Source organism: Nycticebus coucang, chromosome 12 (assembly GCF_027406575.1).
Source record: "Nycticebus coucang isolate mNycCou1 chromosome 12, mNycCou1.pri, whole genome shotgun sequence".
NCBI classification, from domain to species: domain Eukaryota; kingdom Metazoa; phylum Chordata; class Mammalia; order Primates; family Lorisidae; genus Nycticebus; species Nycticebus coucang.
This window is the reverse complement of record NC_069791.1, coordinates 85,706,137-85,722,134: the sequence shown is the minus strand read 5'-3', so window position 1 is coordinate 85,722,134 and position 15,998 is coordinate 85,706,137. Positions and strand designations below refer to the sequence as shown.

The window sequence follows — 15,998 nt, the reverse complement described above, 5'->3', positions numbered from 1 at the left end:
AGGGGCAGCTTTCCATGGATGAAAAGCACTAAGAGATCCCAGACTTCTCCCTGAAAGTCTTGCACCTTTTTTCCCTAACTCAGTGGGATTGACAGACTTGCTGCTGCCTGCAAAAATGGGTGGCCATTTGTTTTGTGCTGGTGGGTCCATGGTCATTAATCCACAGAATTCCACGATCACTCACAGAACTGTGGTCTTAGGTAAAATTTCAGCTCCACTACACATGTGCTCTTGGGGATGCTCTGGAAGGAAGTGCTTTGTCATTCATAAGACAAAAGCTCCCTAGTAATGGGAAAATGTTTTTCAGTCAGCTATGGGTTGGCCTTTTTGTAGAAGAATAGGGAGGAGGAGGGATTTGACATTGGTGGGTCCGATCCTGGCCTGAAGCCCTGAGGAAATGCCCTTGGAGAGGGAGCTATCTAAAGTATATATTCTTTCTCTCTTTTTTTTATTAATATTAAATCATAGCTGTGTACATTAATGTGATCATGGGGCACCATACACTGGTTTTATAAACAGTTTGACACATTTTCATCACACTGGTTAACATAGCCTTCCTGGCATTTTCTTAGTTATTGTGTTAAGACATTTACATTCTACATTTACTAAGTTTCACCTAGACCCTTGAAAGATGCACTGCAGGTGTAATCCCACCAATCACGCTCCCTCTGCCCATCCTCCCCCCTCCCTCCTTTCCCTCTCCCTCTTCCCCATATTCTTAGGTTATAACTGGGTTATAGCTTTCATATGAAAGCCAAAAATCAGTTTCATAGTAGGGCTGAGTACATTGGATACTTTTTCTTCCATTCTTGAGATACTTTACTAAGAAGAATATGTTCCAGCTCCATCCATGTAAACATGAAAGAGGTAAAGTGTCTATCTTCCTTTAAGGCTGCATAATATTCCATGGTGTACATATACCACAGTTTATTAATCCATTCATGGATCAATGGGCACTTGGGCTTTTTCCATGACTTAGCAATTATGAATTGGGCTGCAATAAACATTCTGGTACGAATATCTTTGTTATAATGTGATTTTTGATCTTCTGGGTATATACCAATTATAGGATTGAATGGCAGATGTATTTTTAGATCTCTAAGTGTTCTCCAAACATTTTTCCAAAAGGAATGTATTAATTTGCATCCCCACCAGCAGTGTAGAAGTGTTCCCTTTTCTCCACATCCACGCCAACATCTCTGGTCTTGGGATTTTGTGATATGGGCTAATCTTACTGGAGTTAGATGGTATCTCAAGGTAGTTTTGATTTACAGACATATGAAAAAATGCTCATCATCTTTAATCATCAGAGAAATGCAAATTCTTTCTGTTTTGGATGTTTAGATTGCTAGAGTTGTACCCTTCTTCTATTACCCTAGCTCATGGTAACCCTTAGGTCACATAGAGATCAAGGAATGGCCAAGGCCCTGAGTTTGACTGATGGACAGTTACTTGCTGACCACCTGTGTCGCTCTCACCCCTGGACTGCTGATGTGTCTGCTAGGGGCTCAGAGGAAGTCAAATCTGAGCTCACATGCTATTTTGCTACTTCATAGCTCAAGGAACTTGGCCAAGTTAGGACAGCTCTTTGACCTTGTTTCTTGCTTGCATGACATGGATTTTTTTTTCATAATTCATTTTTCTGCCTGCAAGTGAGTGGAATTAATGAATGAAGCATTTACTTATTGTAGGGTTTTGATACATGTCATCTTTTTGTCCCCCAGAAAACTCCTATCAAGGTGTAGACTCACTAGCAGACTTTGACATTAACATTGGCACCTTAAGTTTTTTTTTTTTAGTGATGATGAATCTGTTACTACTTACTTGACTTATGACATTCGCATGCTTTAGAGGTGGTTGATAGCTCTACTCATGTCCTTTGCCCATCTTTTCTAACGTGTTTCCCTCTTCCTGAGTTATAAGGATTCTTCTCATAGTAATGCTCCTAGCCCTGCACCTGTTCGAAATGCAGCAAGTCATTTTTCCTTTACTGTCATTTTCTTTTTAAAACTATTTCTTATTTCATAGATTTAAAATTTTTTTTTATGCGATCAAGTCTATCAGTCTTTTCAATATGCTTTCCTTCTTTGCTTTTCAAAAAGGCTCTCACTTCTTGGCAGTCACAGCTGAAGAGCTTTGCATATTTGAGATTTCTTCTGCTGTTTGGATGGGATGTCTCGTAGACTGGCTTTCTACTGTATCTACTTGTCTTGTTTTTGGTGCTCCCAGGTATTTGGGATGTGCAGACATGTCTAGGTCTTGGAGCTTCTGCAATTGAGGAACTGTTCTAGGAAGCTTATTGTCTTTGTTTGGGCTCCTATAATAAAACACCACAAACTGGCTGGCTTGTAAGCAACAGAAATTTATTTCTTACTATTTTGGAGGCTGGGAAGTCCAAGATCAAAGTCCCAGTGGATTTGGTGTCTGGCAAGGGCCTGCTTCTCACGGTGGAAGGGGTGAGGGATCTCCCTGGAGCCTCCTTTATAAAGGGATTGGTCCCATTTATGAGGAGGGCTCTACCTGCATGATCTAATCCCCTCCCAAAGACACCCCCCCCTTAATGCCATTGCCTTGGGGGTGAAAATTTCAACATATGAATTTTGCGGAATGTAAACATTCAGTCAGACCATGGCTACTCCTAGACTTTCTATTTTGGGGATGGCTTCTTGGCCTTTTGACTGTGAAATGACTTCCCAGTTGGGACAAACAAAAATGTCTCCAGGTATTACTAAGCGTCCCCTGGGGGATGGTAGCTGCAAAGTTGCCCTGTGCTGAGAATCTCTGGGTTAGGGAAGTCCCTCTAGGTCCCCTGTAGTGTGCCCTTATCTCCAGCACTTGTTCTGCCTTATGAGGGTGGTGGTAGGTTAGAAGGAGAAGCTGAGCTGATAGTGTCCCCAGAACTACTTTTAATAATAGCATGTTGCTTTCTTAGAAAGGGACTTGCAATTCAGGCTCCCATTTCTTCTTTACAATCATTCTGTCCCTGCTATGTTTAGGAAGGATTCCTAGAAAGTTGTGCCAAATGGCGATTCTTATGCTATTCTAGGGAGCGAATTTCTTTAGCCCAGGGAATTTTTCAAGAATACTCTTCCACATGGTATTTTCTGTTTCCTGATTTCCCTGGGGGCTTAGGCTTATAAAATACAAAGGTCGCAATGTCTCTAAGACAAAAGCAAGAGAAAGACTTGTTCCTCTCTGGTTGTGCCACCCCTTTCCTGAGATAATGACTTGTAGCCTCATTTGTCCAAAAGGAGCAATGGTAAGAGGAGCCGGTGGTAAAAGAAATTACAGGGATGAGGCATGTAGTTCCTTACACAGCTATTCCTCATCTTAATTTTTCCTTCATCATTTAAGAGGCTGCATTATTTTTTGGATTTATAAGACTTTCAGGAATTCTTCTCCAGGGCCACTGTTCTTTATGTATTTACTTATTTTTGCCTTTTCATTTTAATTTAAATCAGCAAATAAGGAAATTTATATATAGCCTATAAAACAGTAGAACACTTAAGTAACATCATGATGTGGAGTCTATTTGGGATGGGGGGACATGAGTGGACTAGGCAAGCATTGTGCCGGGCAGCAGGTGGGAGTCATGTAGTGTAGTCTTGGCAGCTCCGGAGGAAACAGAGCTGAGTATGGGGTGCAGCTCACTGAGCTTCCCTGCCTTGGCCACGGGTTGCTGCAGAGAAGACACAAAACAGGGAGCCCTGCTTGGCTTAGGCACTCAGGACACTTATAGGAGAACCAGGGCCTGGTTTAGATACACTGTGAAGTCCAGTCTTTCTCTGTCCTATCTATTGCCCCTGCCAGCACTGTACCCTCCCAGTTGTCATATGAGGATCTTGTGTGTAGGTCATTCTGTCCATTTTTCCAGGCTCTAAGTTATCAGTGTTGTGATGTCCTGAAGGTTTTGGTCTGTTCTGGCATAGAGATGACTGCCAGGTCATGTACATGAAGCCCAAGTAGCCATCAGTTCTGCACCTGCTCCTTGTGTTTGATGTTTCACATGGGGGTGAGTGTCATGGGCTGAGTTATGTCTCCCCAAAAGATTAGTTGATGTCTTAAGCCCCCAGAACCTGTGAATGTGGCCTTATTTGGAAATAGGGTCTTTGCAGATGTGATCAAGTCAAAATGAGATCATACTTGTTTAGGGGCTCAGACCAATGATTGGTGTCATTGTAAGAAGAGGGAAGTGTGGACACAGACACACACACAGGGTAGTGCTATGGGAAGACACAGAGACAGAAGGGACACACAGGGTGAATGCCATGTGCCATTGGAGGCAGAGGTTATAGTGATGCATCTGCAAGCCAAGAATTGCCAGAAACCAGCAGACATTAGGAAGAGGCAAGGAAGGACCCTGTACTAAAGCCTTCAGAGCATGACCCTGACAACTTCCAGCCTCCCAAACCATGAGAGAATAACTCTCTGTTGTCATAAGTCACCAGATTGTGGTGCTTGGCTGTGGCAGGCCCAGGTGTTCCTGGTTCCACAGATGGTGCAGTAGTTTGCAATGGCAATGGAATAGACTTACATGTCCTGCTGCTGGAATTCTGCAGGACATAGAAGCAGTTGATGGTCCGAGTGTCCCTTGTCTTGATAGGAGCCACTATATATGTTGCTGTGGACCACAACCCTGTCCTGGGACTTCTCCTGGAGGCCGCTCAACTGCTTCATCTCCACTTTGCACTTTTCACCTTTAGGAAGCCACTCAAGAGCATTGTGCACAGAGGACAGTGTGAAAATGAGACTGTCATGGTGTTCACCGTCTTCAGGTTCTAGACGTTCCAGATGATAGTGTCTGCAGAGTCCATCTAGAGTTTGGTCTCTGGATACAGAGCTCCAGAGTGATGCAGCCATTTCTTCCAGTGTGTTCTGCCATCTGTAGGTGGTAGATGAGTTTCATACTTAGATGTTTTGGAGGAGTCTCTGAAGAGGACTATTGTATTCTCATGGAATAGTGGGGACAGATGGTATCTTGGTACCTCACCCTAAGTCCTTTGCCCTTTAAAACTTTTAGGGTCTGGGGTGGCGCCTGTGGCTTAACGGAGTAGGGTGCCAGCCCCATATGCCGGAGGTGATGGGTTCAAACCCAGTCCTGGCCAAAAAAAAAACCAAAATCTTTTAGGGTCTTAGGATTCTAGGATCCCCTACATATGTAGTCACTGGTGTGGATATTCAGCTTGAGTATTTCCCACAAGGCCTCCAGGAGGTCCTTGTTGACCGTTGGGATCTCATCCAACATGGCAAACTTGAGACAACTTTATTTTCCAGATGGCTTACCTTCTCCAGGATTGCTCACTATGGAACTCAGGAAGGCAGTTTCTCTGGGGCTATGTCACATGCAGCAGTAGGAATGGACCTGTAGGAAGGGCCCTCTGTCTGTTGAAGATTCTCCTTCAGGACCTCAAGAACTCCTTCAGACTCCAAAGCAGTGTATCTTCAAGTATGGGCTCACCTTGCAGGGGTCCTGGTTCCTCATTAACTTGGAACCACTGGTTCCGCATTTATATTTGGCATGAGGATAGTTAGTGGGCCTATTCCTCATGAGGAGGGCCTAATTTTAGGGTGGGAATTTGATGTTGGGACAAAGCATGGACCTGAGTCACAGCTCATCTTTGGTCCTTTCAAACATTGAGCTTGACAGTAAACATGGGCTGACCTTCCACAGCCATGGCTGTAGTAGGTGAAGATGTCCTCAGTCTGCTGGGCTACCATGATATTCTACATTACCACTATGAGCTTAGTTGTTTCCTGAAACATATCTCTTTCATCAACAAATATTTTCTATAATAAATGTGTCTGTGATGGTGACTTTAAACACATCACCACCCAGTTGGCCACACACCTTCACTAATGGCTGCTTGGCAAATAGCAGTCTCTCCCTTCTTCTTGGGCACCAAGGACATGCTGGATGTAAAGGGAAGGAGTGGACTCAGCTGGCTGTATCAGAGCAGTACTGATGGACAAGGGAGGGCATGCTGTCCCTCAGTCCTGTGGTGAGTAATTGGAGGAAGAGGGCATCCCATGGTGACATTTGTGTGCACTGGTCCTCTTGGTTCTCGTAACTATGGCTGGGAGCTTGTAGGTTATTTTCATAGTGATAATATCAACAATATCTATGCTAGGAGGCTTAGGGCTTTTTCCCATACAGTGGTTGTTGTGGTTGTAGTGAGAGTGCTTGCTGGTGTTCATTCTCCAGAGGGCAGCCTCCCCTCAGCACGGCTGTCCCAGAACATCACTTCTCATCTCCCTTTTCCCTGTGCTCCCTTGATGTGGGGTGGAGAAGGACTTGTACTTTATTTTAACAGACGAAGCATTTTCTTTATAGTATTAACGTCTGCATGTAAATCCTTATAAGCAATGCCAGTGACCTCACCAATTTTGTGCTAAACAACTCATTCTGGCCTCTTCATGTGATACCAGGATTATTTTATTCTCTGGAAGTCCATTAAGCACAGCTTGATCAGAGAGGCAGAACTGAGGGATTGAAGTAATTTTTAAAAACTTCTTCAAATGCCTGCTGGGAAAAGAACTATACTGTTTTTTGTTTGTTTGTTTTGGCCAGGGCTGGGTTTGAACCCACCACCTCTAGGTATATGGGGCTGGCGTCCTACTCCTTTGAGCCACAGGTGCTGCCCGAAAGAACTATACTGTTTAATCTCTCTTATTTGCAAAGTCTGTGATGTATTCTTCTCCCATCTGTATGTCAAAGAATTCTGAATGGAATTCAAGTAGGATCATGTGAGTCCGTGGTGCTCCAAGTGTGTGCTAGACTTTTGCAAATAGTTCTTACTATAGGTAGTGTGATTGTATCTACTTTAGAGTAGTAGGAGCTGAGATAACCTTGGATAGCCTTGGGTGCTTTTTAAATACTGATGGATAGAAGCTGGTTGAGGTGACATGGTTAAAAGTGGAGAAGAGAAGATTCTAAGAAGGTGAGGGGAGAGGGAGGATGGAAAGTGTGGGTGGAAAGGAGGGAGTAGTGAGAGAAAGAAGCAAATGCAGGCAGGGTTGTAAGTAGGGGGGTGTCAGAGGCTGAAGGAATTTTAAAACAAATTTTACTTGAGTGTGAAGTGGAGTTAAGATCACCATTGAGAGGACTGGGAAGCAGAGTGGAGGACATCTGGAGACAGGAAGAGAATGGAATAGATTAAAAATTGTCATCAAAGGGAATGGAAATGGAAGTTGTCCAGAGGATGGCACAGAATTCCTAGGCAATACCAAGGGTCCAGTTGGTGTCATACATGTGTAGTGAGAGCATTTTACCTGGTTGTGTAGTTTTTCTCCAGCAACTTTCAAATGCTCAGGTGAACGCACAGGGCATGGATTGTCAGGGCTGCCATAGCAAAGTACGAAGGCTGGGGGGCTTAAGTAACAGAAGTTTATATTGTAACAGTTCTGGAGGCTAGGAGTCCCGTGTCAAGGTCTTGTCAGGGTCGGGTTCTTCTGAGGGCTTCTCTCCTTGACTTCACAAGTAGAAGACTATCTCCTCTCCTCCCCATGGTCCTCCCTCTGTGTCCTAATCTTTTCTAGTCATTTTGGCTTAGGTCCCACACCCAGTGGCCTCATATCATCTTAACTACCTGTTTAAAAACCCTACCTTCAAATACAGTCCCATTCTGAGCTGCTCAAGATTAGGATTTTCAACATATGAATTTGGAGGGAGAGGATACAATGCAACATCTGACACACACAAACAGGATGACGTGGTTTATTCTGGGCTAGAGGTTTGCCTTGGTGCATGTACTGAAATGAGAAAGGAGTAGGGTGGCAAGGATGTTGTTAAGGAAATTGCAAAAGCAAGGAATGTGGGCCAAATGCACAGAGAGGGACATGAACATGGACAGTGGTGGAGGGGGTCACTACAGGAAAGGGAAGGTAGCATAGGAGCCAGTGACAAAGTGTCCTAGTGAGGTCATCAAGGGAAGTACTTGACAAGGCAAGTTGGAGGATAAGGTGATCTTTGGCTAAAGGGTAGGGGGATATTGTTAGTGATTTTAGGGGTGATTTTAATAGCTTCCATGGTACATAATTTCTATGAGTGGGTTTATATCTTTATAAAATACAGATATGTCTGCCCTTTTCAAGCCTTCCAGCATATGCCATTTTAAAGACAGTGATGATCCATCGTATTACCTCCAGCCTTAGTGAAAAGCTGCTTTCATTGGCGTGCCTTTATTTGCAAGTAACAGAAGATCATTCAAACTCAGCTATAAAAAAAAAATGAAAAGAGAACTTTATTATGAGGATTCAAAGATATAAAAGGGAACTCAGTAAGAAAAAGAGCCAGACTACTCAGGAGGCTGGAACCAGAAATTGGAAACCCAGGAGGGAGAAGAAACTGGAACCAATAACCAGAAAGGCACTGGGGTTTAATGTAGCTGCTCCCTCAGCTGCACAGTCCGACAAGCCAGACTTCCTGATGTCCGGCAGGTGTGGGAACTGCCCCATATTAGTCTCAGACATTGTATGTCCTCTGCTCAAGCAATAAGCAGAGGGTGACAGCCATCTCCACCCTGATTCCAGGGGTCTACCACATGTGCAGACCAGATCCAGGAGGGGCAACAACATTTACTGGCAGAATAAACTGCACTTCCCTAAATCCCTTTGAAGGTTTTTCTGTTTTTTCAATTCCCTGTTAATTGTAAGCGTAATAAGCAATAAAAACGTGGTCCTCACGAGAAAGCAAGCTTTTGGTTTCTACCTTCTTGGAGCTCATTTACTGAAGCAATCTGTCAAATATAAAGCACCAAAAAGAAGTTCTTAGAATAAAAAGCACTGCTGATGCTACATTTAGCATATTCTGAGTTCTCTCTCACAATAAATGATTTTAAAGTTTTTAGACTAATCTGTAGGACTATTTATCTTAAAAATATATTTAAACAAGAAATTCAGATATTGAATTTTCCCATAGATTTTGCTTTATTATTTATACTTACATTGTAAATAACTTTCCATTATATACAAATTAAGAACCGTGCATTACTTTTTACACATTTATTGATAGTATAGTACATACAGCTCAAAGATAGGCAATAGTTAAACTTAGAAAAGCTTGTGGAAAGAAGTACAAACTTTATCAGACTATTATTTTAAAAGGTTCTGACCTTACTTCTCTGTTAGATTGTTTCACTGAAACCATTCTTTGTTAAAGAAAAATGCCCAGGGCACCGCCTGTGGCTCAAAGGGGTAGGGCACTGGCCCCATATGCCGGAGGTGGCGGGTTCAAACCCAGCCCCGGCCAAAGACTGCAAAAAAAGAAAAATGCCCACATGAGGGGTGAGAGTGACAGTTTAAGTTACCACAGGATCCATTTAAACTGGTTAACAAATAAAAACATGTTACTTATTACTGTTATTAAAAGGAACATTACCACTGTCAAATAATTTAGACAAGTAGATTTGCTCTTCCATTCTGACACATTACATCGATGACAGCTGTATCTCTTTGTGACATAGCAAATGTTCCCTGCAACTTCAGGTTTTACTTGTAAACAGTTAAAGCACACATTTTGCAAAGACACTTTAATTATTCCTGGTCTTAGGTTACACAATGAGGAGTTTCTGTTTCATCAAGAGAGAAGCAGCACACACTCACCCCCGTGCACACACGCACACCTGTGCAGGCATTGCCCTACTCACCCGCCCAAGATGTGCTTGTCACTAAGCCCTGATAACAGCAGCACTTGTGCCTCGAGCACTGCACAAGGTTGCAATAGGAATTATAAAACAAGGAAGATGAAACATCTACTTGTTAAAAAGCCCCAAAAGTTCAGGTTGTGAAATGCATCTCAGAGGCTTCACACTTAGCCTGACGGGTCAGTTCACTGGGCTGTCCAGGCGGCAAACCCCACCTTCGATGGCCACGGACTGTCCTGACACTGCACCAGGAGAGAGTCTTGAAATGTGGGTCTTGGCTTTCCCATCCTGGGCTGACATATATCCAACACGCATGCTTTCCATCATGTGGCTCCACAGAAATTCCACTAGAAGTGTCTGCTTGTTTTGGGAGGAATCAGGCTCTGCAGAACATCCGCATGGCCAGAGAACAATCACTTCACCAAGCGCGCAATCCTCACTGGCCAGGAAATGTAAGCTGATAAACTTGTTTTGCATAGTCTCCAACAAAGCTTGATGAGTATCTTCAGCTTGTAAAGCATGTGAACATTCTCCAGCCAGTATGGTGTGTACAAGATGTTCTCCACATCCTGAGGTACTTGCAGCTGTGGAGTAGGGATGAGCTCTGGGATCTTCAATCCAGGAGCCCTCTCCATGAGGGGCAGCCTGCCCATCTCCCTGGATGTTTCAAGACCAGGCCTCATTGCAGATAGTAGAAGCAACATTCCTTTAGTGGTCCACAACCACAGCACCCATGGCGTCCAAAGTGCTGGAGTCGTTTTTCTTTTCTCTTGATTGTCTTCTTTTCTGTAGTTGAATGAAATCTGTTTCCACCCTCTCTTCCAGTTCTAGTTTCCTCTTTTTTTTTTTTTTTTAAATGCAGCTAAACTGAATCTTGTGGTCATGATGTTAGGAGGGCAAAAGGGGATTCCATGATCCTACTGCCCATCTGTGGGCTCCTTCTCTAACTAAAAACCACTCAATGCTTCAACAGCTCCAAAATCTAAGGATTTTCCATCCATTATGGTGGCATCACACTCGATTTCACCTAAGAGATTTAGATGAGATCCTATTCCTGCAATTGTAAGAGGAGAATCCTTTCCCTTTGTTTCTCCACATTTTGAAGATTAAACAGAATGCTCTTTGGAGTAATGTCATTTTCATTTCCACACTGCAGAACATCTTTCATATAGGAGCGGCCACCTTCCCTCCCAAAACCCTAAAGGGAGAAGCTGGTTCTGTGCAACTCTTTTTTTAAGAGTAAATATATCTTACTATGTGCCAGATTGATCTGTGAGTTGTATCTCATTAGTTTTCACAATACACTTCTGTGAAATTATCCTCCATGTTAATGGATGAGAAAACTGGTCCCAAGTTAGGGAGCTAGCAGTTAGGAGAGTTAGCATTTAAATTAAGAAATGGATTTGGAGAAACTTTCTTTACTGGTTGGCTTTGTGAACTTGAACAAGTGATTAACTTCCTTGGGCATTAGTTTTCTCATCTTTAAGATGGATCATGGGAATAAAATTATGAGGTTGATGTGAGGACTTTTTATTTTTTATTTCAGATTAATATAAGAGTACGTATGAGTAGCTTAGATTGTTTGTATTTGTGCTAGGGAAAGTCCAAGTGTAGTTGAGCCCTTCACCCAGGATGTGTGCCATATACCCCTACTTGGTACCCAACAGGTGAGGTGAGAGCTTACCAAACCCACTCCTGTATCCTCCTTGAATTTAAATATTTTTCTCTCATGTGGGTACGTAGTTGTTCATCTACTAGTTTCGTATTAATATTGTATACATTAAATGATTGCTTTTCCATTCTTGAGATACTTTACTTAGGAGGATGTTCTCCAAATCATTCCAGGTAAATAGAGTAAAAAAGATAGAAGTGAAGCTGCCATCTTTCTTCATGGCTGAATAGTATTCCTTGGTATACATATACCACAATTTATTTAACCATTCGTGGGTTGATGGGCACTTGGGTTGTTTCTACATCTCTGCAATTGTGAATTGAACTGCTATAAACATCTGAGTGCAAATGTCCTTATGATAAAATGATTTATTTTCTTCTGGGTAGATGCCTAGTAATGGAATTACGGGATCAAATAAGAGGTCTACTTTTAGCTCTTTAAGCATTCTCTATATTTCTTTCCAAAAAGGCCGTATTAGTTTTCAACACCACCAACAGTGTATAAGCCTTCCCTTCTTTCTGCACCCATGGCCAGCATTTGCAGCTTTGGGACTTTGTGATGTGGGTTATTCTGTGTGAAAATTTAATATACACAGATGTGTCCATTGGGGTCTTTAGGGCATTTTTCTTTTTTGCCTGAATTCCAAATAAAGATTAAGGAGTTATAGGTGGAGGCAATCGTGCCATCTTTATTAGTGCCCATGGGCAAGTGGAGATATGCCTTTGTATGCGACAAATGGGTCTGTTGGCCCAACTCCCACATTAGGCTGAGTTACCTATCCATGCACAGATAATACTTGATTGGGGCAAGTCTCCCTTCATGGAGACTTATCTAACAAAACTTTACTGTATACACAGGAGAAGTCCAACATCCTGTGGGAACCTTGCTTCCTAGAAGAGAAAGAACATTTTTCCTAAATGTGACAACCAGGACCATCATTCCATTCGCCTTAGGGAAGAGTAAGCAAAGAAGTGGAGAAAGGCCAGAGGTATTTAATATATGCTAAATGAGCCTTAGTTCAGGAGATAAACTCATAGACCTTTACAGTATGAAAGAAGATAGAAGACAATGAATGTTAGCTAAATATAACCACAGTAGTTACAAGTCTCAGATGAATGCATGTTTCACTTACCACAATTACATTGCTTTTCCTTTCTCACTTCACCCCCTTCCATCATCTAGGCTCGCGTCTCTTCTGTCACCTTAAATACAATTTCTCGTTTGAAGTATCAGATGATGTATCATAAGCTTCTGTCTTGCCCATGTCTTCTGTTAATGGGCTGTTTCCTCTGCAGGGAGAGGCATGGCTGGTTCTTCTTAATATCCTGGACCCCCTGACCACTTCTCTGAATTTTTCCTTGAGTATCCTATGACTTGACCTTCACACTTAAAAGATATCACCAGCATCCCAAAATGGATGTTTTGATTTTCCCCTAATCTGTTTTTCTCTTGATCAATGGGACCCTATTCTTTGATTTGTTGACGTCAAAAACTGATGAATTGGTCTTAGTTCTTTCTTTCCATTCATTCTCCACCTTCAGTCTATCAGCAAGTTCTGCGTTTTCTAGACCTTAACTATATCCTGAGTTGATCTGCATTTATGTGGTCCATGGCTTAGTTCCTAGTCCAGCCTCTTTCCATCTTTCATCCTGAGTATGACCTGAACACCCTTCTATCTGGGCACCTTTCCAGCTGGGCTCCCCCTTTCTCACTTTCTATCCATTTCACACATAGCAATGTTTCAGAATTTGTCAATGCCTTGTGTATGCACCCAAGCTGCTTCCCAGTCTGCTTAGAATCAATACTACACTCCATTCTGTGGCATCCAGGACTCCAGCTGACCTGACCTTTCCCCTCCTTGTTCCTCCTCAGGTCTTTGCCCTTGCTGGGCCTCAGGCACCCTCCCTGGGTCTTACATGGGTTGCAACTCCTCATATAAGTTATGCCTCAAATGTCACCTCTTCAGATAAGCGTTCCCTCACCACCCCATCAAGGGCACCTCTCCTCCAAGCACTCCCCACTAATTGACCCATGATGGGTCCATCACTCACAACTATCTGAAATCATATTTACTTGTATACTGATCTAAGCCCCATATTTACCTCTAAACTATAAATTCCATGGGGACATGGCCCTTGATAGTTATGTCCATGGCTCTAAGGATAGAATAACAGAAGGCACACAGTAGGTGCTCAGAAACTCTGTGTTGCATGAAAGAGTACATGAGGACATGAGTAAAGATATGTTTAGGGTCCCAGGGGCTTTCTATAGTCATATCTTTTCCTCTTGGGTCTTGTTTATTGATTCCTTAAAGAACAGTCTCCATCAGGGTCCTGCTCCTTAGTAGTCAGGGTTGATCCTCACAGCTAAAAAAAAAAAAAAAGTCTAAAAGTCCTCTTTATTAATCTGTAATAAAGAAAGTTTGTTCTCTAGTCTGTGAGCTAGCAGAGATACAACTCGATGCCATGAACACACATGGTTCCTGGGCCAGCTGAGAGGCCAGGGTCCCACAGGTTCAGAGCATCCACATGAATGCCACCAGGAAGGTGACAGCTCATTTTGATGTAATTGAAAAGTACACAATGGCTGGGACTTTATAGTTCCCTGTAATTTTGCTGACTTAGCCATTTTAGCAAAACATAATTTATTCTAATGTGATTTGCATTGCATAAAATTATAATAAATGTTTTTAAGAACAAGGTGCTGTATATTTATGAAATCGTTGTGTTTATATGAGGAAGAAGTTTAAAATGTATTGGCATGTATCTTCCACAAACACTTATATGCAAATCCATATACTATGCAGCCTCAACATTAACATATATTATTTGCATAAACCATAAACAGTGGGCAATTTCTTTGTCAAACAAAAAGTACTGATTACCTTAGAAAGGATATTAATATCTTTCCTTTATCCATATTTTAAAATTTTGCTGACTGTATTTTGATGATCATTCATCTTGTCTGGTAGCACAATTTGCAGCAAAGTCTCTCTCAATATTTCCCCAAACAAAAAATAATCATACAAGAAAAGCAAACTATTGAATGCAAATGGTCTGTGCTTGGCTGGTTGTAGAAAGCCTCCCTTTTGCTCAAGTTCACAGCTTTGAGACCTGGGCATATGCCAAGTGGACATCTGATTGACAGAGGGGTGTCACTAAATATATTTTCAAATTAAATTTCATGTTTATTTTCAGCCCTCCTTAACAGGTTTTCGGTTAGAGATTCGGTCCGCTGAACCTAGCTAGTTTCCTCTGAGGGAAACAAAAGAAGGTTGTTCAAGCGATTCTCTGGATGTTTCCCCTTAATAGCTTGGGATCTTTGGGACTAATTTCAGCTGAATTGATAGAAACAATCTGGGATTGTATCCCCCTACAGTTAGGATTCCATTTTATATGTGAAGAAATGAAGTGACTGATATTCACCAATTGGAATAACAAAGGAATATTGACTTTGGAGTTCACTAAATCTGGATTTTATTAGATTATTTAGGTTATTTAACTGCTCAAAACCTTTACTTCATTCATTAATTGGCAAGAATCAAGGTATTTGTACTAAGGATCGTAGTAAGGATTAAAATCGTTGATTCATGTAAGGAGTGCCAGATACACAGTAAGCACTCAATAACTTTAGCTGTCATTATTATTATTATTACCCTTGCGGCATGCATTATAGGTAATGATGCCTGTGATGTAGACCTCTTTGAACATGCAGTGAGATTATGTCCCTGGTGCCTGAGGGTTCATGTAAAATGAACACTGAAGGACAGGTGGGGCTCGGCCAGCATGAGCTCTGTTTTAGATATGCGCCAAGGATTATTGTAAGGAAAGAATTTGAAATCTAAAAAAATTAATAAACTCTCCAACCATGTCCCCTTTACAGGAAAAGTTTTAGTTCTTGCCTCAGAGACCGGAATTATTCCCATTCTCAGGGTAAGGATTCTGTAGGAGAACTAGCCGGCCATTCGCCCATTCATAACGCACTTTGCAGTGTGTGCTCTATGCTACGTCTACGAAACTATTCAGCTGTGAAAAGCTCAGTGCCTGGCGGGGAAGACCAATCAACAACTTTGGAAAAGAGGATTTTTCAGGGTGGATAAGAAATTAGAGAATGGGAACACCTAACATTGTTAATTCAACTGCTTTAGAAAGTGATTTAGTCATTTCTAGCAAAGTAATGTATATACTTTGGGGCCTACTAGTTCCCCTCTTAAACATAGCACAGAGCAACGATTCTCAAAGTGTGGTCCCTCGACCAGTAATGTCAACATCACCTGGGAATTTGTTAAAAGTGCCAATTCTTGGGTCTTATGCCAAGATTTACTGAATCAGAGACTCTGGGTGAGGGGCCCAGCGATCTTTGTCTTAAGAAACCCTCCACGTGATAGACTCTCAAGACGGAGAACTTGTGGCCTTAGAGAAACTGGCATCAAGGCATAAAAAAATTGATGAAAGAATGTCAGATGGGAAGTGAATTAAATGTTTGTTGCCAGTGAATTATGGTGACATCTTCGTCCAGTGTCATACTGCTCACACTGAACAAATGTACACATTGTTACGGTTGTATTCCAAAGTCATGATGTAGTCATGATAAAAAGCAAAGCAAGTTGTGTAAGAATCTATGAAGTGTGTGCCACTGCTTATATCACAATTTAAAAACATACAAACCAGTACTTTGAATATGTA

General features: G+C 42.0%; 1 protein-coding gene and 1 pseudogene across 2 annotated transcripts in view; one reads left to right on the top strand and one right to left on the bottom strand.

Annotated features, from left to right (window-relative positions):
* The window catches only part of HS3ST4 (heparan sulfate-glucosamine 3-sulfotransferase 4), a 438,490-nt gene that overhangs the window by 147,600 nt on the left and 274,892 nt on the right, over positions 1–15,998 (top strand). The window lies entirely within an intron of this gene.
* LOC128561073 (threonine aspartase 1-like) overlaps positions 9,822–15,998 on the bottom strand; it is a 48,934-nt pseudogene continuing 42,757 nt past the window's right edge.